We start from the raw sequence: 25137 nt of genomic DNA, 5'->3' as shown, positions 1-25137 counted from the left end.
AAGAACTTTGTATAATTACCAGGAATAATCAAAGGTTCCAGGCATGTCAGAAGCATTTTCTCAGACAAGAAAGTGAGAGAAACTTATAAGTGAGCTGGTTTTTATTTCTTTACAACGTCATATCATTGCATGGAGCAGGTTTTTCTAATCCAAGAGAGATTATCAATATAGCTGCCACCAGGGATTCCTGTATGAGGTAGTTATGTTGTATTTCTGATGAATTGGTTGTAGAATTAAAGCTTGAGTCTGGAAAGAATTTATGTATATTGACTCCAGTATCAGCTCTGAGGAGAAATGCTCATCCTCATTTGATAGAGGGGGTCACTGTTCTCAGAACTGTTGCCATACAATTTTGAGAGCTACTGCTGTCAAAAGCCCCAAGTAACTTGTACTTCTCATTACTAGAAAGTGAAAGATCACTTTGTTTTCAGGCATTTTTTGTTCATAGAGTGAAATTTTTCTAACAGGGCAACCTTTCAAATTGTGTTGTTTATCCACCTTTTCATTTAGTTAATTTCATGGCTGGGGTTGTTTTTTGCAGAGGAGCACAAAAAACCAAAAGCAAGATTCATTGAAGGATGTAGATGAAATACAGAGTACTGGAATAAACACTGTGTAAAATACACAGGGAAAGATTGATGCCTCAAGATATGAGCAGAGCATCCATCCCCCATTGAATGGGATGATCATAAAAATTAAGTACCGAGACTTACACCACTGCTGCCTCTGCTGTACAATATCCAACCATTCTATGGATGGTGAAGGTTCAATTTTACTTCATCATGAGAGAGTTCAGATCCAGCTTTAGCACCCATCAGGACAGCATATTGGTCAGCAGGCTGTATTCTATGAGTAGTCTTTCCCTTTCCACTGGGGTCACCAGAAGTGCAGAACATGAGGTCCATTGGGCCAGCATGAGAACATGCAAGAGGGGACAGGATTCTGGAAATTAAAAATTAGGAAGTGAAGCAAGAGAGCTACATCAAAAAGAAAATATGTCAGACATGTTCTTGTATAAACTGTTATAAGAAAATTATCTCCATAACCCCCCTTAAGGCAAATGATACGTAGCCTCTCAGCCACATTAACAAATACATTACTACAGATTCAGAGGAGCCTGATCTGATGGCTGTGTGTGAGGTGCAATTTGGCAACACCTTCTGGATCTGATCTAGATCTGATCTAGATCTGATCCCACAGGAATCTTAGAGGGTGGGGCATTAGCTGTACTTAAGGGTAGGCTCCACGATGGTATGATTGGGAACATTTTGGAGAATAGGTCTAGGAAACTGGAGAGCCTTAGTCAGGGAGGTATCCAAGGTATTAATTTCATAACTGTGGTGTCTGTCTGGGATGACAATCTATTTTTTACATGTCCCTTCTACCTTGTTCCAGGCACTGGTGTGGAATGAACCCTGAGACTTGTGTGTTTTAAGGTTTCAATATCACATCATGCAAGCAAGGACTGACAAATTCCTGCCACTATAATTTGGAAGGTTGTGCTTAATATTTCTGATTGCGTTCCCGACAGTGAAGTGGGGAGACACAGCAAGGAATTCAGATATACTCTTCAGCCACCAGAGACACACTTGAGTGAATTACTAATCTCCCTAGACACCTGGAATGCAGATAATGAATTTGTACGTACAGGTGATCACCCACCAGAGCAAATCAAATCATTCCTCACTCTGCTGTGACAGGAGAATTTTAAAGCTCCTATTCTGAAACTCCTCTATTGGCATGGCTAGATCCTCCAGAGCACAAACAGCTGTGCTGCCTTTGAACAGCCTTTCCTTCCAAAAGGAGAAATGACAAATTCAGTAACACTGGGCTAAGCTGATAAAACATACAGGCATACATGACAGTCCAAAACCATTCTTCAAATCAGCAGCTGACTTACAATTCATGATATAAAGCCCAGTGGCTCAGCTGTGTGAGATTTCTAGTTGTTGTGGATTTGGTCAGGTCTTTCAGCTTTGGGCCAGCACTATGCCAGGCTGGGACACCCAGCTTTCAGTACAAGGAGCACTGCAGTGCTGTGGTTTGACACAGAAAAAGAATTTTCTTGGAAGGAAGAGGTCAATTTGGATATTGATCAATTGAAGGTGGACACGCCTTTGAGAACACAGAGGGGTTAAAAGCAGAATTCCCAGGAGAACTCTCTCTCTTTGGCTCCGGTCAGCCGCAGTGCAGCCTCTCCCCTGCCCGGCCGTGGCTGGGTGGGGAGGGGAAGGCCCATGGCCTGACTGAGGTGGGCCCAAGGGTGGAGGGACTGGAACCCCCTGCAGATGGAAGGGTGGAGAAATCTGGGATGTCTCTGTTCCCCCCCAGAGTCTCTCTCTTTCTCTCAAGAGAAAGAGACAGCGGAGGTTTTGTCAGCAGTTCACTGCAGGGAGGAGAAGAGCTGGGGGCCACAAGGTGCCCAGCTGCCTGTGAGAGCCAGAGCCCGGGCATCGAGCCATCCTGGGAGTCAGGACTTTTAACCCTTCCTGGGAGTCAGGACTTTTAACCCTTCCTGAGAAATGAAAGCTTTGTGAAATTTTTCTTCTCCTCAGTTTGAAAGAGAGGAAGAGAGACAGCTTGGACCCTGGGATGTTAGAAGGAGAAATTCTAGGTGGGAGGAGATGATGGAGTGGGGTTTTTTTTGGCTGGACTTTTCCTTGTTGGCCATAGACTGAACCAATTTTTCTCCTCCAAGAGAGAGATGCCAGTGAGCCAAAGAGACCATGCTTCAGCTGGGAAAAGACAGAAGTGGAGTGAACAGAGAAAAGTTAGAGGGTTTGTGGTGGTGCCCCCTGTCCTCAAAGAAGGAGAAGAGAAGAAGATGTCTGTTCTTGGACTCTTGGCCCCAGGGGAAAATGGGGGGGAGACTGTGGTCCCAAAAAATGAAAAACTGAACTGTTGTTTTTTCCCCTCACACCAGGGCATCCTTGAAAGGAAAAATCCTAAAAGCAGTCTGTCCAGCCATGCATTGGTGGTGAGAGCACTGTGCATGGAAAGGAGAAGGGTCACCATGGCAAACTTTTTCTCCGGGCGGTGCCATGTGTGACATGGAAACACAGGATGTGGCAGCTGTGTTTCCTGGGGGGTCTGTGGCACAGGAGAGACTCTGTTCCCTCGATGGACTGAGTATCGATTGTCTGGAGGGTGGGAACCTGACTGGGGTCCAGATTGGTCTCGCTGTGGTTTGTTGGAGTTGGGTGGTGGGAGGAGGAATGCTTTAGAAGGTTTTCATTTTGATCTTTGTGTGTGTTTTTTTTTTCCCTTTTTTTTTTCTTCTATAGTAGTAGCTTAATAAAGTTTTCTTTCTGTTATTAAGCTTGGGCCTGATTTGCTCTGTTCTCAATTTCATTTCACAGCATTCAATTGAGAGATTGCATTTTCATGGGGGCACTGGCATTGTGCCAGTGTCAAACCATGACACACAGCAACATTAACATGTACATAAGAGATGCCATGTTCCTCTAGGGCTGGCAGCATCCTGCTCTCCTCTCACTTTGAGTGATAGTGGTTGTGATTGCCAGGAGGTTTCTCTGCCTCCAGCAGCAGCCTGGTTCTTTACTGGGATTTGCTCCCAGCTGGGTCAGAGCACACCTGCAGCACACCAGGCTGTCCCCAAACATCACTCTTGAGTCATGCAGATGTAGTACTTCTGTGTTTATAGAGAAGCAAATTCTGGGGATGGCTATAGCTGTCTCCAGCAAATACACAGTACTAGAAAGGGATGTTCTAGAAGCCCCTTTTCCTGTGCTTGACTGTAAGTCCAGATGAAGGAAGAGATACTGGCGAACAGCTGGCCAAAGAGGGGGAAAATGCATACAGAGAAAGTGGTGAAAATATCCCCAATGTGCTAAGCTTCACGGTCTGTTGTGTCTAGAGAAACAAAAAAGCTCACATCACCAAGAAACTGCTGGGTATGCACAAGACCGTGAACACACTTTGATGTCAGCAGAGACTTGTTTGCATCCACAAGGGCAATGGCTGCTCTGTGCAAGCAAAGCCTGCACGATGATGCACATATATCATAGACAAAAGCATCCTCTGAAAGGCTTTCCAAAATCTGACCCCAAAGCCACTAGTGTGACAGTCCAGCCTGCCTCTTCTCAATATAGAGCTGGAGCTGTATCCCATCTCTTGCTCCAGCTGGGTGACAGCAAAAAAAGTATGATTGAATTAGATCACCTCATCCCTCTCTCCTTGAAAAGGGAGTTTTCAACAGGGAGAATGAGTTGTCCAAAAATTCCATATTTGCTCAGAAAATAGAATTATGAGGATGGCTCACAGCTTTTACATCTTGTCTTATTGGTCCACTTTTTTATTATAGAATGTCATACTTCATCCCAACATTTCTTTCTTAACTTCTCAGCAAATTTGTCACCCTACAACTTTATCACTGCATCACAAATGAAGGATCATGCAGTTGAGGTTGTGGACAGTCTACTTTGCTTTGAAGAGATAAAACTTACAGCTTTTTTTTCACTCTTTTCTTATACAATCCTTATGTTTCTTATTGCTGATGTGTTCTGTGGCAAGGTGAGAACATTTTGTAGGTTACAATTCATGTATGAGAACAAGAGAGAGAATAAATCAGTAGTATTGTGCTTTCCTTATATCTCAAATAACTTAATTTCTGCTAAAACTCAGGCAAGACCCACCCAGGGGTGAAATTGAAGGAGACAAGATTAATAAATAACCTTAATAAGAATTTTACATTTACCTTTCAAGTAGCCATTAAATCAGTTCACACAAAAGTTCCTTTTAGTCTTCCCTTAAATTACTCTGTTTTCCTCTGCTCTACCCCTAGCCCTGAGGTTTGAAAGGGTTTTTATAAACCTATGCAAGGAGGAACCTAGGCAATTCTAGTGCTCTCTTTGTCTTTTTGCAGGTCCTTGTATTTGCAAAGTATAAACCAACAATTGACAAACACGCAAAGACCATTCGTCTTCCACTCTGGATAAATCACTTGAAACTAAAGAGTGTTTCTTTGGTTTCCTTTTTTTAAAAGATCTTATACTAGCTTTTCTTTTCAAGTGTGTTTTGAAGAGGAGGCCATCATTAGGGAATTCTGTATGAGTTTATTTTATGTTTGTTTATCAGATGTTTTCTGTAAGAAACTGCTAATTAATTGCTGATTGATAAAAATTAAATAGGCAGCTACAATTCCCTGAAGCAGCAAGCAGCAGCTGAATCCAGTGCTTTGGGGAAGAAGCTTTTCCAGGGACTTCAGGTCTAATGAATACATTGACACAGCAGGTCAATTGCTTCTGATCATGTGGAATTTTGTTCATTGCTCTAACACTGCTGAAGCACTGTGAAGGATACACGTGCCTCTCTCTCGCTATATTGTTAATTCCTGATGTTTCTGTCCTCATCCATTCCAGTAGTTTGCCACTGTATACGTCAGCATTTTGATGAAAATTTTGATATTTTTTGTGATTTGTTTTGGTGGTATAATTTTGATTATTTGGTCCCATTTACCAAATGGGGCTAATGGCAGCCAGTTAAAAATGGGTGATCTCTACACTGTGACAAAAGATCTTCCAGAGGTACCAAGTTCACCTATTAATAAAAGGACTTGGTTTGAGTTGGGTTGTTGGTTTTTTTAATCCTCTTTCCCTCTTCAATAGAATAAAATTACATTAAGCCACTACTTAAAGTGGGACTCCAGAGGGACAGAAACCTTTACAAGAACAGCTGTTCCTTTAGTGCAGAAACCTCTGCCAAATAACATCATGGGCTCAAGCTCTTTCTTTTTGGCTTAATTGGAATTAAATTAGTGCCATGCCAAATTGTTCAGGTTCATCATCTGGCCTGAAAATAAATTCTCTTATGAAGTGTCCATTTTCTGTTTGCTGGAAGTGTTTTGATTTTTAGGATAACAACAGGAGGCATTGTTATCCTAAAATCTATTCAGCTTTTTATCCTAAATACTATTCAGCTTTTAAAAAAATATACTGGAGGCACTTCTTTTTCCTCATCTATTTTAAGATTTTAATGCCAAGAGGATCTAATTATGTGCTAAAGCCATGTAGGTACTTGTGCTGAAGCCATGTAGGTACTTTGACTAAAGATGTAATTATGTATGCATTACATAAGTAATTATGTTCTGATTGGATCGGGGCCAAAGTGTGTATGTGTTTGCTTACAGATTTTTAAATGAAAGTGGATAAATGAAGGAATGATAAGGTATGACACTTCTTTGGAGGTGTATAGGTGATTTTTTTTTTTTCCAATTTGGTAACCAGGCAAAAGAATAATTCCTGAAGATCTCACCTGAAAAAAAAAAGCCTACCAAACTTAAACTCTTTAAATGGAAAGATAAACTGTCTCCTACCTTCTATTTTTTTTTTTTTTTTTTTTTTCAATGTTAGGCAAATCACTTGTCAAAATGTCATGTCAAGACAGTAAAAGAAAAATTTCAATAAGTGTTAAGAAAGGAGTATTGATGCTTGGAATTGTAAAGTTATTTTTCTTGTTGACAAAAGATCAAAATATAGCATGAATTTATGAAAATTTTCATAAGCTGGTATGTGCATTACTTCTGAAAAAAAGTAGTAAAATAAAATTTTTACTTCCAGATCCAGCTTTATTTTAAACCTACTTAATATTTCTCTCTATTAATCCTTTTTCAGTTATATAACTTTTCTAGAATTTAAGCATTTGAAATTAAATTGTCTTTTTAATTATCTACCACAGACTGAATAATTTAATTTAATTTCTGATGACATGCTTCACCTATTTTTTAAGATAAAGGTCAATGTAAAATATATTGTCCTGATTACCCAAAAAAAACCATTGTTTTGTTTTATGTTTGGGGTTTGGGCTTTTTTTTCCTCATTTTAGAGCAAAAAATAGAAATATGGAAAAGAATACAATGTGGATGTACCTTTTCTTATCACTGCTCATGTATTTTTTACAGACTAATTATTCATTAAATCTTGTCAGCTATATTTGCCAGAAAGTAAAATAAATAAAAAAGCTAAGCAAGACTTTCTGTGGGGGAGCACATGGCCAGGTATACTTCATTTAGTTCCAGAATTTACCATTTGCATCCCAAAATGCATTTACCTATCAATCTCAGCATCAAAGCTCAGCTGGTGCAGAGGAACTGCCCAATAAAGAGGGAGGAAGAGCCAGAGGTGAGAGGGGTTGAATTGAGGATGACTTTATACTGTCCATATTTTGCCTTTCCTTGGGAAAAACCAGAGTTTCCAAAGTTCATTCCTTTCTGGTAGAAGACTTGTATCTCTTGGTCTCAGAACATCTCTTTCCCTCTACAGGGCTGGTCCTCAAGGAGGATGACAATGCATTACTGAAGGTTCATTAGCTCAAGCAACAGTGAACCAGAATGTTTCTGGTGGGAAAGATACTTGTCAATATGCTGAAATTATGAGATTTTCTTCAGTTTGGTCCAATGAACAAGCAAAAGATGACATGCCCAGATTTCAGAATCTGAGACTCCTTGTACTAAATAGCTACTGTGTTTTTGTTTGGTTGAGGTTTTTGTTTCTAATAGAATATTTTTTTAATCAAAACATAGAGAAGTTGTGGAGAAAATTACTATTTTAGAAATTGCATTGTACATGGTCATTGTGGTCTTTGACTTCAGGATGTATGCTGCCCAGTGTAGAACTGGTTTGGGACTGAATCAGGAGCTCAATTTGTTTTATTACACAGACACTGAACTGAGGATCAGGCAGGTACTAAAGAGAAAGGAGTCACCGTATACAGAGAACATTGCCCCAGAAAGTGAGGCCTAGTTCTAATTTACCCACTGATGTTTTTGTAGCCCTGGACAGATCAAGTAAATCAAAGTTTTCAAAGGCGGTCTTCGGGATTGTTTTCTTTTTACCCATTTTCCAGCTGACTTGGGAGCTCTGGTTTATAAAAGCATAAATAGCAACCACAGCTGGAGTCTCTGCAATTTGTCTTATTTTGAACACATTTCTAAATAGTACAAAGCTCTGGAAATTCAGACCTTACTTCTTCAAACAGGACATTCAAATTAATAAATATTTATCCTTACTCCTCTGTGCCTAAATTCTCCCTTTTATATTGGGGAATGATACCTTCTGTCCCTGTTCTCCCTGCCAGCTCACACACAGAGGGAAAGGAATTATCCTGTTGTGAGAACAGGGCTCAAATCACACCTGCAAAATGCAAAACATATGTTTTCAATGCAAAGGAGTTCCTGGCTCTCCCTGTCTTAAAAGATGATGGTTGTTAACCAGGACAGAAATTTGGAAAAGTCCAGGTCTTCATGCTGTAGGGGTGGCTGTCCTGACAAGTGCTGGGTATGATTGCTTGAGACTGTTGAAATTAGAGCAAATTTAGACTTTGGCCTGGGTTCAGAGAAGGGGTTTCTTTCTAAGGCTTTTAATTCTTTAGTGACACGGGTTGATGAGTTCCTGCTGGATACACTCTTTAAATCAAATCTTTGATTGTGAATGGTCTAAATGAATCTGGCTGCAGTGGTTCAGGGAGAAGAGTTTTTAAGCTGCCTCTGGAAAATATTTGGTGTAATGTCTTCTTTCATCACTTCCTGTGTGTTGCTGCAAGGACCATGTAATGAACAGAAAACTAGTAATTCTGCTGTCCTTACCAAACTTGTATGGCACTTCACTCTGAGGATCTAATTATTTTCAGTGTGGAGAAGAGGACTAAATAAGTCTCTAGAGAAATACTTTACGTGTTTTAGAACAGAATGATTGCATGTCCATTTTATTTAATCAGCATAGTTTGTAAGGATGGGTTTGAAATACTTTATCGACCTCACTAGAGGTGAAAATCACTGGTTAATTTACAGAGCAGGTGTTTGGGTAACAGCCATGTGATGAGCAACTTTTTTCTTCAGAATGCTGAAGTTAGTGAAGAGGATTCAAGTTTTACAGAAGTTTCCTGCTTTGTGTTGTGATATTGCTCTGATTTAGCCTACTCACATGTCAGAGTATATATGACTTGTCTTCTCTCATCCTATACTTTTACTTTGCAAAATAGCTACTGCTCTAGTCTGTAAAATTAATATCTAATGGCTTGTCTTACCCTCTGCAGTAATGTACAAGCAGTGCTGAGAGCCGGGAAGGAAGGGACCACATCACTTCAGTCAACAGAGACAGGGAAAATAAATTCTGTTGTTGCCAAGCATCAAATGAAGATAAGCAAAAAATAGCTGACAGCAGAATGGAGAAAAACATGTGCTCTGTTTCTTTACAAGCTCCAGTATCAGAAATATTAAAAAAAAATTTTTTTCTTCTTCTGAAGCATGATGGTTGATTCTGTATATTTGGTGTATCTCCCTAAAGATTTTGCAAAGGCTTTTTGCAAAACCCAAATAAAAATGGTGCAGATCTAGGATAATTTTAGATGTGCTATTAAAAATTTTATATTTTTTTTTCTGGCCAGAAGACAGCATCTTTTTCTTTGGTTGATTTTGTAAGATCATATTTACTTGGTAACAGAGTAATTTTATTTTTACCTGAACTACATAATCCGGAAAGTATTCAAACATTCCTTGGGTTTTCCATCCCTGGTATGTGATAAGGGGATCACAATGCTCTGATACAATTAATAAATGGTGTTTGCAAATTAGAGGCATGCAGGTGTATTTGCATGGCATTTTCACATGCCTCTTATTTTGTATTTTATTCTTAATCCCCAGCTACTCTTGTTGTCTATATGATTGTGTCCTTTTTCTGTCTGTTTTGACAGGAAGTGAAATCTTCCTTTGCCAAAGGCCTTTGAGTGCAGAAAAACCCACGCACTAAAGTCTTGTCATTGCACACAATAAGGGCAGTATTATTTCAGCTTCATTCTCCTTGTTCTCCAGATCTCTGGTGGGATTCCAGTGCCCTTCTCTCTTCATTTCACTGTGGCCTTTCTTGCACAGAATTCTGGCTGCAGTGCTGGAGTGCATTCTCCACAGATTACATGTGCTGCAATGAGAACCAGATGTGCACTTATTTACCCGAGCATAAATAAGTGCAGATCTGCAGGATCTGCAGGATATGTGAGGTAGGAGGAGAGAGGGTGAGTGGGCAGCTGCCTTGTGTCTTCCAGGTGAAAGACAGGAATAGAGGAACAGAAGTGGAAGACTTTGGCTGTAGCAGGTCATTCTCCTATGGTAACTTGTTTCCCCAAGAAATAATTGAAAGGATGCAAGGTTAGAGCCATTCATCCTCAGATTTGCCCAAGCAGTTATATGGGCACATTTAAAAGGTCACACAAGTAGAGAAATGTCAGATTTGAAAACTCTCCTTTTCATTCACAAGATGCAGCAGTTCTGCTCACCTTTGCTTACGTTGCCCACTGTAAATAAGCAATGTTGTTGTTAACTTTTGGACCACATATCACCCTTGGATCATGCTCTGGACTGGGACCATCCATAGTTTTATGCTGCAATTTTTTTAGAAGCACAGTCTTCAATACATGGTATGGATCCTTGTCTCACAGACCTCCTTGAAGCATACCATGTTTGAGATGTTTAATATGCTAGAGATTTTATCCTGATGTTTGATGTTCTGTTTGCAATCAGTTCATGACCATCAAAGCATTTAACGAAAACATATTCAGATTTTCTGATTTTACACTTTGTGAAATTGTTTTTATGTGCTTCAGCTACACTGCATCTGCTGCCTGCAGTTTTACAGTGCAGAGAGCTGCTAATAAAGAATTATTGTTGACAGTTCAGTCACAATATAAAATTATTACAGCTGTTAAATATTTAAAAATTTTTAATTGGTTTTTAACGAGTATTTTGCAAATTAGAGGTATGCAGGTGTATTTGCATGTCATATTCAAAAGCATTTCAAAAGTACCTTAACTTTTAATAGAATATTGTGAAAGCTATTGTAAAAAAACTTGAAATAACAGGTTTTAATTGTGGATGCTTTGGATACTAGAAATTTCATCAGTGCTGCTGTGTAGCTACTGGCTTATTCTTTTAGGAGTACTGCTAAGAAAGTTTTCTAGGAAAAAAATCCCAAACCACAGCAACAACAAAATACAAAATATTTGCAGTAAAACATCTGAGTATTAGCAGAAGCAACAAAAAGGCTAGATCTAAAACTTAAAGTGGCAAGACAATATTATGTGCCCTTAACTATACTTAGCCAGTCAAACTTGGTAGCAGGATTTTGTCTTGTTAATATATCTAACCACTAAAGAAAAAGGCCAAAAATTTTGCTTTGACTTTTGTAGCTGCCTGCATGATGCCAGCACTTTAAACTGCTTAGAGCCAGCACCACCTTCCTGCTGCTGGGCTGCCCCTCATGCACCCAGCCCTTGTGGCACACTGAGACCAGCCCAGCCCTGCTCTGAGCTTGGTGGCACCTCTGAGAGCAGCTGGGGCTCTGCTGCTGGGACAGCCAGCCAGAGCCAGCTTCTCCCTCCTGGCTTTTGTCCCAGTCTCTTGCTTTGTTGTTCAAGTAATAATGCCACATTTTCTGTGTACCCATCTCCTACAGCCTGCACATCTATTTCAGGTATGCCATCTGAAGAACTATTGTTGGTTATCTGGTTTCTGCCCAGGTGGTTGTAAGCTCAGAGATGCAGTGGAATCTTGCATCCATTGTTTTTTTTGTCCTGGTGGAATTCAGAATCATTCTTTTTCTGGCAAAAGGTTTTTCTTTGTATTCTGCTTCCGGCCAGGACAGGGTTGATTTTAACCCTGTCTTGGCTGGACCCAGGGCACTGACATGAATCACTGCACTCACATCTCGTATTTAATCTAAATAGCACCATAAGTGGAATATTAGGTAAGTATATCTTGAAAAGAGACAGATGCTCTGAAAATTAGATAAGGGACATGCTTAAAGGAGTTCAGTAATCAAAAGCAAATGTGTCAGATGTCACAGAGTGAAGTAACAAAATGGAAAGGAGCAAACTAGGTGTGAATCAGTGGGTGGCTTTCATCAGAGTGGAAGTTTTTTCATAGGTATTTTCTTGTTGCCTATACCTGACAACATGACATAGGGAAATGTCTTTGTGCAGTCTAGAAGTCTGAAAAAGCTTCACTTAGAAATGGAAATTAGAACTTTCTTTTTTTAAGTACGTAAATAAAACATCTGAAGTTTTGAAATTTGTTTATTTTCTATCAAAAATATTTAAAGGTATTCTTCTTTAAAATAAATATATTTAAAGGTATTCCCAAGTGGTTTTGCTAGAGGATAAATCAATATTTTAGCATTATTATTTTCAAAATTATTTTCACAACAAACACAGTATCTATATACCTAAGTGCATGAAAATTCTAAAGGTATTCACACCTCAACTATAGAATATTTTATAATGCTACTAAATTAGTACATTTTAAAAAATACTGGAAGAGGAGAAGATTAATCCAGTTGACTTTTATGTCAGCTGTGGTCTTGACAATAGAGGAAGCCACAAGGATTGAAGAACAAGTATGGTAGTGAAGGGTATAGGGTAAGAGAATTAGCCTTCCTTTATGCAATCTCTAGAAAAATTTTCAAATATGACTCTTTGTGTCACCTGGAGATCAGTCTCTCAATGACAGTTCCTTACTTCCATTTGATTTTCAAACACACAATCAATTGCATTTTATATTAGTACTATCAGGTAGCATAAATTCCATAATGCATTGGAAAATAAATTCCAAAATAAGTTTACTTATTTCTAAGCAATGTCCCTGTATTTTGTCTTAAAGATGATTTGGATCTCTTTTCATTGCAGTTATTCACAGAGATGTGTATTTATGCTGCACTGCCTAATAGCTAGGAGAAGAGATGCAGGCCCAAAATGTAAAACTGAAATATATTTCTGTGGGTGGTTTTTAAAAGACATTGATTTTTATTCACCATCTGTCACATTGGTTCACAGCCAATATCCATCAGTGAGCTGTGTGATTAATGGGGTACTGAAGAAGCAATGAACAACTGCACAGTTGTTAAACCTATTGCTTTATTTTTCCTTTTACATTTGTATTATCATCCTGCAGCATCTGTTGTTAATGCTAAGCATAATAAATATGCTGGATATAGCACACATTGCTATCAATAGTAATAATAACTAACATAATACACCACAGACTTCTGAAAAAATGAGGCAAAGACTCTCTGTCTACAACTTTGCTAATTCTTCACTCTCTTGAGACTGTCCCAGAGCCACCTGTGGCTTTTTGGGAGCCAAGGAAAGCCAGCAGCATCTTTTGTACTAACACCTCAGCTCCAGGTCAGTGCCCTGCCCTCTGTCTCCAGCTCCAGACAGCTGCAACCCAGCTGTTCTTACCCAACAGGTTATCCAAAATCTGAGCATCTTTATCTGGTTAAGGTCTTCCAGTGCTCCTCAGGAGAAATTTGCTGCTTATTCATAATAGTCCAGATTTGTAAATCATTAAAAAATTGCAAAATCATGGTACTTGAAACACATTTAATTGATATAACAACAAATAAATAATGATGCAATACTTATTTGAAGCCTTGTTTATAATAGATGGTATCCCTATCAAGTATGGAAGAATTAATTTTCCATAGTGACTCCATGCATCATAAATTACAATTGTCCTGCCCTGTTCTCATCCATAATGCCTTCAGTTTCCACATTGCATGGAGCAACAACAGCAACAATCAAATCAAGTATTTCTGTCTTCAGCTGCCTCACCTGCTTTACACTGCAGATGAATTACATAGATACCTCAGTGCTACTCAGTAGCTTCAAAAATGTCAGCAAGCCTTTGGAGTTGCCATAATTTTGAATAATGCTTGAACATTTTTCTGAAGTATATTCAGACTTTGTGAGATTCATAAGAGCAAACAATCTGAGATGACAGAAAGGTGGGTTTTTTGAAAGATGGCCTGTGAACTATTAGAATGTGCATCAATTTCTCAACCTAGAGGTGGAGTTAATCATGTCAGGCTCTTTTACAACGCTAAGTGTCTAGACTTCAAAATATCCTTAAAAAGTTGCAAATCTGCTTTACACGGTACAATGTGGTTTTTATAAGTAAATCAAATATAAGACTTGTGTGCCTGCAGCTAATGGGAAGTTTCACAGTCCTTCATGATATTTAGGAATCATCTTAACAATATGAAGCTGGCAAGCACTGCTTTTTTGTCTCCTCTCACAGAAAGCAAATGAAATGTTTGTTCTCATGTGTGCATGTGTCTGTGCTTTCCTGCAGTTCACTAACAAAAATAGATTCTAAAAATTTGATACCTAGAAAAGAAAATGTCTTCATATGCTACATATGCTTCATATGCAAAGCCACTAGAGAATGATCTATTGAAGGGACTGACATCATTGCTAATTACAATCTTCTCTTTAAATTTTTGAGAACCAAAAGTGTGCTGCACAGAAGATTCTTTAGAAATTTATTCCAAATTTAAAACTCCATAAAATCATGGAGCACACAGGGACAACGTGAATCAGGCACTGTTGATTTTCTGGCTTTTTCAGTTAAAGAACAGGGGACATCAAAGGAAACCAAAAGGAGACCTATTCAAAACAAATTTTGGAAAACTTGTCATGTGAATGGTCTGGCTGCAGGGGGTGGTGAAGCTCAAAGTTTGCATGGGGTGATGGGAGGCTGGATGAGCTGAGCACAATCAGAGTTCCTGAATGCACAGAAGCCACTGTGGTCTCCAAGGCCTGGGAGCCGTGGCTGTGCCTGGCACATCCAGCGTGGCCCTGGGCTCTCCTGTGTCTGTGCTCCCCTCCACTCACTCCCTCTGGGACCCAGCTGGAGAGAGGATATTGAGCTGCACAGAGGGTCTGTACAGACCTTCAGAATCATCTCCTGTGGCCTTTCATTCTTATCTTCTTTCTAGTGATTCTAGATTGTGGCAGAAAACAATGATATTGCAAAACTTCTAATATGTTAAAATATATCTTTCTCTTGTATAGAAAAATCTTATGTTTTATATAAATGTCTACATATTGCATATATAGCCTAAGTTACCTTTTATAGGCAAATGGCATCTATATAGGTGAATGATAATAGCTTCTAAAACTGCTGTATGAACATAGAAGCATTTCTTTTGTTAGGTTTAATAAGGTTCCATTAATTTTACTTAGATTGACATTGAAATGCAAAGCTTGTATGCTCATAACTTTAGGTATGAAGTTAAATTCAGTATTTAATATAGTAATAGTAATAACTAATAATAATGGTCATATAGTAAGAGTAATAAGTAATAATAATAAAAAGTAATATTAATATGGTAATATGGTAAAAAGAAATGGATGGAGATGACTCCATAGAAATTAAAACTTCCAATTATTATATGAAGCCTTTACAACTACCTTAATTTACAATGATTTTAAAATTTTATAAAACTTCACATATTCTCAGAATTATTTAGTGTTAGTATGCTTTTAATCAGACTTATTTGAAGTGAATATTTATGGTGAATTTTTTGTGAAACTCTGGGTTTGGAGGTGTTAAAACTGCCTAAACATGAAGCCTACAATTTATGTTCATCTTTTTTTTTTTTTTTCCAGGGAATATGGGGCAAGAGCTTTTCCAAGTTGTGATTCAGGGCTTTGAATGGCTTCTTGTATCATCCCCATTGTCCAGTGGCGATAGAATGAATTAGTCTTCTAAACCTTGGCACATGGATTAAGTTTTTTATGTGAATATGCCTTTGTGCCATTTTCATGAGTTACTCCACACCATACTTATATATTTCACAGGCTAAATTGCCCTAGGTTCTGCTAGTGTCTGTAAATTATTATAATCAGGACTACTGCTGAAAGGTCCATGAATCCTTCAGAGCAGGACACTCCAGCTGTGCTCGTTCAGCGCCCGTCACAATCAGGCCTGATTCTTGCCTGGAATTTCTGGGCACTGTAACAATACAGAAAGTAATGCTAATAGCCTTTGGCTGTTGTCTGCAGATGTTGAACCCAGGAGGCAAGGCTCTGCATGCAGGAAGTACTAAAATACCCCATTTTCCTAGGACAGCAGTGACAGATTGTTGAACTCGTGTGTTCCCAGACCAGAAAGACACAGAACACTGCTGAAAAAAAAGGGGAGCAGGAATCAGAAACCAATGTGACCGAAAGATTTCAGCCAGTTTCTGCTTTGCACTAAGCTGCAAAAAGTACCATCACCAGTGGGATCCAGGGAACTTTTAGCAATTTTTAGTATGATACTAAGTGAAAAGATATTTACACATTTCTACTATGCTTTTTGGAAAAGTTTTTAGTGTGGAGTAAGTGTGCTTTCTGTTAAGGCTGTTGCAACAGCTGCTTGCAATCCTGTTCATTCTAATGTAGCCAGCAGGTAAGAGAATAATCATTTATCAGCCTCTTGCTTTCCTTGCCAGGTATGAAAAAAAATAGCTAATGGTATATACAAAGACACTTCTGGTTGGATTAGCCAGAACAAACTGCCTCTGTTTCAAACAAAGCTATTGGCAGCTTTCATTTCTGGATCAGCAGAGGAAGTTTACCAGCAAGGGTTAGAATGTCATTTACACAACAGAGCCAAAACCCCCAAAAGGTCAGAAAAACTTAGCACATTTTTTAAGAGGGACTCAACTATTCTTGTATAAATAACAGGACAGAAAATGGCTCCATTTTTCTCCAGTTTGTAGCACATCAGTACCTCTTCAAGCACTTAGGATACCTCTTTACTCTTGCAGGTTAGAAACATTTCTCCTCTTTTCATTACTCTTCCCCATGCTCTGCAGTATCTGCAGGCTGAGAGTAGCTGTACAAGCATCCACAGGAAAGCAGAAAACTCTGTTCTGTGGCATCATACACAGGTCTGAGAGTGAACCCAAAATTCTGAATCACAGCTGTGGCAATGGTAGGTGAATTGTAAATCAGCTTCCAGCATCCTGGTTTTACTGTTGTGTTTAAGAAAGACAACCTTTAGTCTCCAGCTAGAAACAACATAACTCACTTTCTAGTGGTTTGTACAAACTTATTTTTCATTTGCCACATTAATTTTCATCATCTCCAACTGTCCATAACCAAAACCAAGTTAGAGCTTCTCTGTGACACTCAGACAAAGTGACAAACTTGTCATAGTTTTAGAAGGACACTGGCAGGTCCCTCTGCATTGACTTGTTTTGTTGTGAGAATTATGACTTTTTAAGAACAGTTTAGATTTCTCCTTCTTTCCAGCACGATGTGTTCCACACAGTAAGACAAGAGAAGAACATGATGTCGAGGGAGCACAAAATCATGTGAACCCTTTCTCTGGGAGCCTCCAGTCTGCCTAACATGCAGAGGGGGGTACCAGCGTTGGTTACTTCATGGAAGTTGAAAGACAGTGTCTTGGCACTAGGTAGAAAATTCCTAATATCACAGCTCACTACAGGTTACTCAAGGATGTTACATCAATGATCTTAATGATACCTTGATGTTTTATTCCCTCCCAGCTGCCAGAAAAACTGATCAGTGCTGGACACCCTCTTTCTACTAAAACCTCAGTCTAGCTCCATATCCTTTCTTTCAAAGGAAATTGTTTCATTTCAAACTTTATTCCATAGCAGGAAGTCTTTGAGAATAAATGAGATTTTGAATTAGTCTTAACTTTGAATTAAGTTATTTCCAAGTATGACACAAAAAATAATATATTAGTGTTAGATACTTAGGATTGTGTTAGATACTCAGTATTCTCCTACTTTTTGATCAAATGGCATTGAAAGGGGCAATGAAAAATTACTTACAATACTTTGATAAACAAAGACTGAAGCATACATTTTCAAAATGTTTTATGCTCTTCAGTTTTTCTTTTTTGTATAAATTTTTGTCAAAAAAAATTCTTTCAAACATATTCAAGCAACTTATGAAGTAAAATGTAATCTTGTTTTTTAGTTTCTTTTATCCTAGAAGTTGTGATTCCAAAATCCTAAAATCCTTGGTCTTCCATGGCCTCATGGCTGATTGACATGCTCCAGCTGCTGAAACAAACAAAAATCAAAACTACTTCATTTTGTATGGTGCATTTTAATAAGCGCATATTGTCTGAGGATGGACACTGTCTGGAGATAACAATAATATTGTTATGTGCTACTATAGATTGAGAGTCCAGCCATATGTTTTCTTGGTGTTTGTATTCACAAGTCCGAACTCATTCACTAAATAGTCCAAGGGTAAATCAGTAGCAGATGATAAAACTTCAGATCCTAAGTCACTCTGTCATGTTCATACTGCTGCATGTTTCTCTTCCTGCAAAGACAGAAATGTGCTTCCCAGCTGGGGACGTTTATGGACCAGTAAAAAAAGAAAATTATTTTTAAAATGTACTTAAGGGTCATGCAAAAATATCCTGGCACCTAAACACCACTGGAATAAAATATTTCTTACAAACAAATAACTATAGAACCTGCATAACCAGCTAGTAAACAGAATGAAATATATCTTTAAACTCTATCCTTCTTTTTTAAAGTACAAATTCTGCCATTTTCTTTCTTTTTAAGGGGTGCTTATCTGTTATAGACAAAAAGAGCTGGAAGATTTTCTGCTTTGAAGATATATCCATTTTGTTTGCATGAATCCAAGAAAATCTGGATCCTCTCAAGGCCACATCAAAGAGTTTATCATGCTCATGCATCAAAAAAGTAGTGATAGAGATGCACTTTTAAGAGCAAAGCCTGCAGCTTCATTTTTGTCTTTATATTTAAATGGGACTTTCAAAAAGAGAAAAAATTACAAGAAAAGGTAATTTTTCACAAAAGGAAAATACTCATCTTTAAAATGACTTTTCAACTTAACTGAAAATTAAATATATCTTTCTAAAATAAAGGACTCCAATTAGGAATTAAAAAAATCTATGATTAATTTAAGCTTTGAAGAAGAGTAAACAATGTGTTTTTCCTTGCAACATGAAAGAATATTTTATCTTTAAAGAAATTCAAGCATTAATTGTCTCTTAATCCAATCCTATGATACCCTGCAGTATCTATCTTAGTAATATTATCCCATGTCCTGTGCCAACTCACTGCCTTATAAAGGCCTTTTATCTTTGATTCTTTTGCTTGAGAGGGTTACAGCCACTAAATCTCCAAAGCCTCCTCTTTCCCAAGAAAGACATCACACAAAATTGAGTCAAACATCTCAGAGTTTCTGTTTTTTTCTCTCAGTTTCCTTTCTCATCTATCACTGCCTTTCAAAGTCATGTCAGTAGTATTTCCATTAGTGATGGGTTGTTTTGTTGGTTCAGGCAATCACTTTCAGTTTTATTATCTATTGATGTTTATAAGGAAGTACTGATCTCAGTTGACACAAGAATACTGAGTGGGCAAGGCTTCTTTTTGGCCTGTGTCTCTAATCCCTTATGTTGTTTGAGATCTCATGACCTTTACAGCAATGCAATTGTGAACAAATTCTGTTAACTTCCTCAAAGTCTGAAGGAAAGGCAGTCCTGGAAAGCTTGTCTAGGTGCTAAAAGTGCTTTCTCAATCCTGCCAGTATTCATAAGCTGTGATTGCAAACTGAAATTTTAGAATTAAAAATTTAGAATTATTTGTTGGGCTACAGTTAAATTATAGGACTTATTTTTGCAGGATATTTCCATGGCCAAAATTACTAATGTAAGTGCTTTTTTACTGCTTAGTAAGCACAATAGCCCACATTCTACTTTTAGCTTAAGAATCCCTAATCCACTGGCTGGACATACCTCCATTCTTATTGTCCATAAGCTACCACTGCTACTCACGGGTGGACACCTAAAAGTTGAGTAGAATGACCTTTAGTGTGATATTGGTAAGAGAGTTATTCTATCATTATGTTTATGTCATGATGTCTGTTTATACCATTTCTTTATTTGTGTGCAGAGATGAAATAATGCTATCGTTACCCTCAAATTCACTCTGTCTTTTCATATGAGATTAATAAGGATTAATTTAATAACATTTAGCTAAATAAATTAATTTAATTACACTGTAAACTACAAACCTAATACATAGCTAAGTGTCAACTCTCCAGAGAACTGACACCACTGTGATTAATGCTATAATTTTTCTCATTTTCCATGTCGTTGGGCACAGAACTTGTCACTCATTATCTCAGACATATAGCATGGTGATAAGTGGAGACAATGCATGATTCTCAGCCTGTTTCACACTTTCTGCTCTCAAATGAATCCATTTAGCTCCACTGAAAAACCTAGATTCAATGATCTAGGTCTGAAAATCTTGTTACTAGTTAGAAGCTGCAGATGAATGGCATATCATGATATTCTTGCCTGCATAACTTTTAATAATGGAAAAGTAAAATGGCATTGATGTTTTCATGTTTCTGATTGTCTTCATTTGCATCCTGGTTTCAAGGCTGCTTGAAAGTTTATTATGGTTGGCTAGGCTACAGAAAAACATTATGTGCAGTCACCCTGGAAGCCTAAAAGCACTTTTGATTTTCTCTATCCCACTTTTGCAGATTAAGGATATTCTGAGTTTCCCTGGACACTCTGAAGAAGGATTCCAGCTCAGTTTATATGGGATACTCTTTTTTGAGGAAGCAGCCTTGCCTTTTTGATGCACCATGCCTAATTCTAGACAGAACAATACCGCTGGAGCTGCAATTTCTTGATCACCAAACCTCCAAAACAGAGAAGGTGAAAATGCATACTGATTCCAGATTAGTCTATAATTACAAATTCTTGACAGGTTTATATGTAGGGGTCATGCTTACATGTGTTTATCTGTCTATGACAATGACATATAGTCCCAGCACTGCATTCATGTGAGCACCAAGGGGTCCCCCAGCAGCCTCCAGGCCTCCACTTCAAGGGGAAAGAAAATGTTCACATGCTCCAGGACTCCCAGGCAGCGATTACTTGGGATGGAGGTGGAGTATCCATGACCTCACTCTCTCCACTGTTTTGACATGTCGCAGTTCCTTTTTCCATGTTGTCTGAGATTCCTGAAGCTAAAACCACAGCCTACTTTTCTGCTTCATAGAGACAAGGCAGTTTAACAGATCCATTTTCAGTGAAACACCATTGTAAAGGGAATTTGGTACTTCAGCTGAAGCAGTCCTTGGACTTTTTCCACTGTCCTTTAATAAATGTGAGTACTTAGACTGGTGATCAGTCATAACCTCTGCTGGTTCTGCGCAAAGATGTTCATCTATGAGGTCAACTAAAGTGATAGTTTTATACAAGAAACTCCTTTTAGGTATGTACTGAATTTTCAGCAAGAATTGCAGCTTATTATGAAAGGTTAATATTTCTTTGAATAGGGAGCTGGATTTGTGTCAAATTACTTCTTGTGGAGTTTCAGATTGCCAAATACCTGCTACACAGGGACAGGCTTCCTTCAAATGCAACACGACCGTTTATTTAGAACATAGGGACACCAGTCTGGCAAGAATTGCACAAGCTTCATAAATAGTTCCAGACAGCACTAAAAGATATGTAGCATTGTATTTGGCATGAAAGAGTGTCATGGTTTAACTGCAGATGGCAGCTAAGCACCGGACATCTGCCTGTTCAACCTTCCCCCAGGCTGTATGGGGGCAAGAAAATTGGGAGAGGATAAGTGTGAAGACTCTTGGGTTGAGAGGAGTTAACAACAACAACAACAACAACAACAACAATAATAATAATAAACAAAACCAACAACAAGAAGGCAGAAATTAAAAAGAAGACAGCAGAGATAATTAAAATTCAAGAAAGGCAAGTGATGAAAATTAAAATAATTGCTCACCACCAACTGATGGATGCCTAGCCAGTGCCTGAGCAGTGAACTCCTGAACAATCTTCCCCACAGCTTTATATACTGATCATGATGCCATATGGTCTGGAATATCCCTGTGAATATCCCTGTGATTGGAGTCAGCTGTCCTGGTTGTCCCCTCCCAGCTCCTTGCATACCCCCTGTCTGGTGGGGTGGTGTGAGAATCAGAAAGGGCTTTGACTCTGTGAAGTACTGGTTAGCAATAATGAAAGCATCCCTGAGTTGCCAACATTGTGTTCAGCAGAAATTCAAAACACAGCCCCAAAACAGCTACTGTGAAGAAAATTACCTCTACCATAGCAAAAAACAGTGCAAACAGTTGCCCAACAGACTAAATCAGTTCAAGTACATGAAACAGATTTCCTGAGGTCTTGTATTTTTGAAATCCAAAAATGAACTTCTTATGTGGATTGTAATCATTTTTTATTTAGTCATTGAATCTAATTTCATCTTCCATCAAAAATTACTAGCATGAGGAAAAGACTGATGACCACATTTTACTGCCCTCATTCAGGCTGAGGACTGGTTTATCCCACTGTTTTCCACGTTTGTCTTTCCTGACCTGCCCAAGAAATAAGTGAGTGAGCCCACAGCACTGCTGTGCAAGCAGACAGGGTGAGACTCAAAGTCAGGGATAAGTTTACAGCCAGAGTTTTTAGGTATAACACGTTATTTCTTCGTAAGGTCAGATTTTTTTTAAATGAGCAGCATTGCAACATCTTTGTACTTTTAAATATGGTCTCACCTCCTCCTTCCCCAGCACAAATAGATTATTAATAAATTGATTTTAAAACATAAAACTCTTCATTTTCATTCATGTTTGCCTGCTCCGTTTGTTACACAAAAAGCCCATGGGTCCTACATCACTATATCCATACAGTGAAGATCAATGATGGCAACAACTGTCAAAAGACATATACGCATCCAGAATTAACAAATACTTGAATTTCTTTTGGCAAGCACTGTAAAAAGCATTTATCTTTTATCTCTGTACTTCCCCTCTGAAAATGTGGATGCATTCTGTGCAAAGATAATGACAAAATCAGTTGAAAAATGCCATTACAACGTCTTACATCTAGTGACTCTCTCTCCTTAGCTCACAGTGCTTGTGTTTGCAAAGTAAAATCAAAAAGAGGACTTTTCAGACACTATTCTTCTAACTTTTCCCATCTCTTCTAGAAACATGCAAAAAAATCTTCCCTTGGAGTCTCTAACATCTTAAAGCACCATTTCAAGGCAGTGATAATTGCTGTGTGGTCCCTCACTGCACCCAAATCACGCACACAGAATGATAATCACTGCACTTCTGCCTGTATGTCATATTACAGCCAGGTTCCTACAGGGAAAATCCTCCCTGATTGTCAAGAAAATAGATCTAGGTTATGCTTTCTGTGAAAAAGTGGGCGTGAAAGCAGTGGGGGAGCAATGCAGAAGACAGAATGAGTTTTCAAGTGTTTTTTGCAGTGGTACAGCTGTGTGTGTTAAGCCTCAGACATATCCTGACATGACCAAACCATCCCAGGCTCAAATATGGCTTTTCTCAGGGTAGAACAATCAGTGCATTGGAGTCTGGCTTTAGTATTAATTTTAAACTTTTTAAGACTCATGATGGGAAGGTTATAAAGACCAGCCATGGAAACTTGCTTTAAATTGCATATATAGATTTATCGCTAAAAAAATTGCACAGTCACATCACTGATAATGTATCTTATTTGTTCCTCATTTAATAAAATTTTACATTTCTAATGTCCACTTTTTCTATAGACAACATCTGAAAGATCAATATCTGGAAAGTTTCACAAGTCTGGATATATGCATGAAACCCTGAGTATTTCTATTAGATTTAGCATTTATCCAGAAACAGGTACCCAAGCATATAAATCAACCATTTACTGTGCCACAGTTTTATCCTTTAAAAAAAAAAGTATTTTATGGGCTTCTTTTTTCATTCATTACTGCAAATGGGTTAACAAGGGTGGCCAAGCATCTTGTGTCAGTCCTCTGATGGCAGCTCTGCTAATTCATGTCCCTTTCTAAGGCCCTCAGTTTGGCAATCCACTTGCTGTTCCCAGCTAAAGCAATTCTGCAACACACTTTTCTAGCCACAGACCATCTGTAAAGAGCAGAATGGAGCCTTCCTCATTCATGGAGGTGAGTCTGAGGAATAAACTGCAGTGGTCTGGCTTGTTTGGTGGTTAATTATTCAGAAGTCACTGCATTGTGACAAAGCAATCCTCTCTTTCAGATATAAGACCACCCAGAAGTGATTGCTGTCCAGCACTGGGAACTGGAAAGAAAGCAGTGGGTTTCAGATAAACAAAGCTCCTCAGAAACCCTGAACATCCTGACTCGGTGATGAGGGATGCTAGAAGAGCTCTCATTTAGAGGTAATGTCTGAAAACTGCCAGAAATCTTGAAAGATTTTTCAAGCTAATATATGGATATAAATCTTGGAGACACTTTTTGCATTCTGTAAATAAATTCAAGAAATCCATTCTTTCAGAGAGGAAAAATTGTAGCTATCTTTTTATTTTTTTGGTGTTTTTTTTTTTTTCTCTTCTTGTTTTTCTCACAGTAGGGTGATTAATGCCTGCTGGTGATCCTGTGGTAATATCTCTGTGCCAACAGCAAGATGATAAAGGTTAAGTCAGACATGGACAGACAAATAGACCCAGCTACCTTCTCTGCTGTCGGTGTGTGTCACACAGCAGTGTGAGGCACCTTACCTGCCTGCATCTTCCCACCAGCATTAGGGTTATACACCATGACTACCCCATGTCAAACTCCCTCCCTTCTCTAGGCAAAGACACTTTGATTAATCATTATACACATTTTAAAGCAGCTCTTAAGCCATATTGACCTTTTTCATGCAGACACTAGAAGACCAATAGAGTGCAACAACAGAAGGATGGAGAAGACAACTTCCAGGGCTGGATCTGTGGGTCTCAGATTCAGTCAAAGAAAGAAACTGAGACCCACATGGATCCTCCTCATCACCAGGGATGGGAGAAGTGCTGAACAGCTGAGACTTACAGCAGAATCAGCTGGTGATTAAGCAGCTGAAAAACGGTGAAGAGCTATTGAAAAATGTGAGATGCTCAACCAGCTGCAGTCCTTGTGCAGGGGAGGACTGAGAGAGTAATTTATCCTGTGGATCCACAGCTGTCTTCAGAAGATTTAACCTTTAGGACCATCCTTCCCCGGATGCCATTCTCTGATAGGAAATGGTTTGGAGGCAGAACAATTCTTCACAGCTTGGGCATTAATCCACAGCTCCATGAGGAAATGGATAAGATTTGCAGGATGATGGCAGGAGCAGCAAAGAGGACACTGTAGGACTGACTAGGGTATCAAACAGCATGGTAGGTTCTTTGACTGATTAAAAGGTTTCTCTCAAATGTTATTTTGATGTGAAATTAAGTTTTCAGCAAAACAGTATTTTTGTAAGTACTGCCTGTGTTCTGCAGGCAGCTTTGATTTCTTTATTGCT

General features: G+C 38.6%; 1 long non-coding RNA gene across 2 annotated transcripts in view; it reads left to right on the top strand.

Annotated features, from left to right (window-relative positions):
- The window catches only part of LOC116183208 (uncharacterized), a 53789-nt gene extending 28960 nt beyond the window's left edge, over window positions 1-24829 (top strand). Inside the window, exons 3-5 of one of the 2 annotated variants that reach the window (XR_013341126.1) lie at window positions 20347-20524; window positions 23893-24034; window positions 24521-24829. This is a non-coding gene — a long non-coding RNA (uncharacterized LOC116183208). Of the gene's footprint in view, window positions 1-20346; window positions 20732-23892; window positions 24035-24520 lie in introns of those variants that run through there. The other variant, XR_013341125.1, reaches the window with a different exon arrangement.
- Window positions 24830-25137: the final 308 nt, after the last annotated feature.

This window comes from Lonchura striata, chromosome 1, assembly GCF_046129695.1.
Source record: "Lonchura striata isolate bLonStr1 chromosome 1, bLonStr1.mat, whole genome shotgun sequence".
NCBI lineage: Eukaryota > Metazoa > Chordata > Aves > Passeriformes > Estrildidae > Lonchura > Lonchura striata.
The sequence above is the reverse complement of the archived record's forward strand: the minus strand, read 5'-3'. Positions and strand labels throughout refer to the sequence as shown.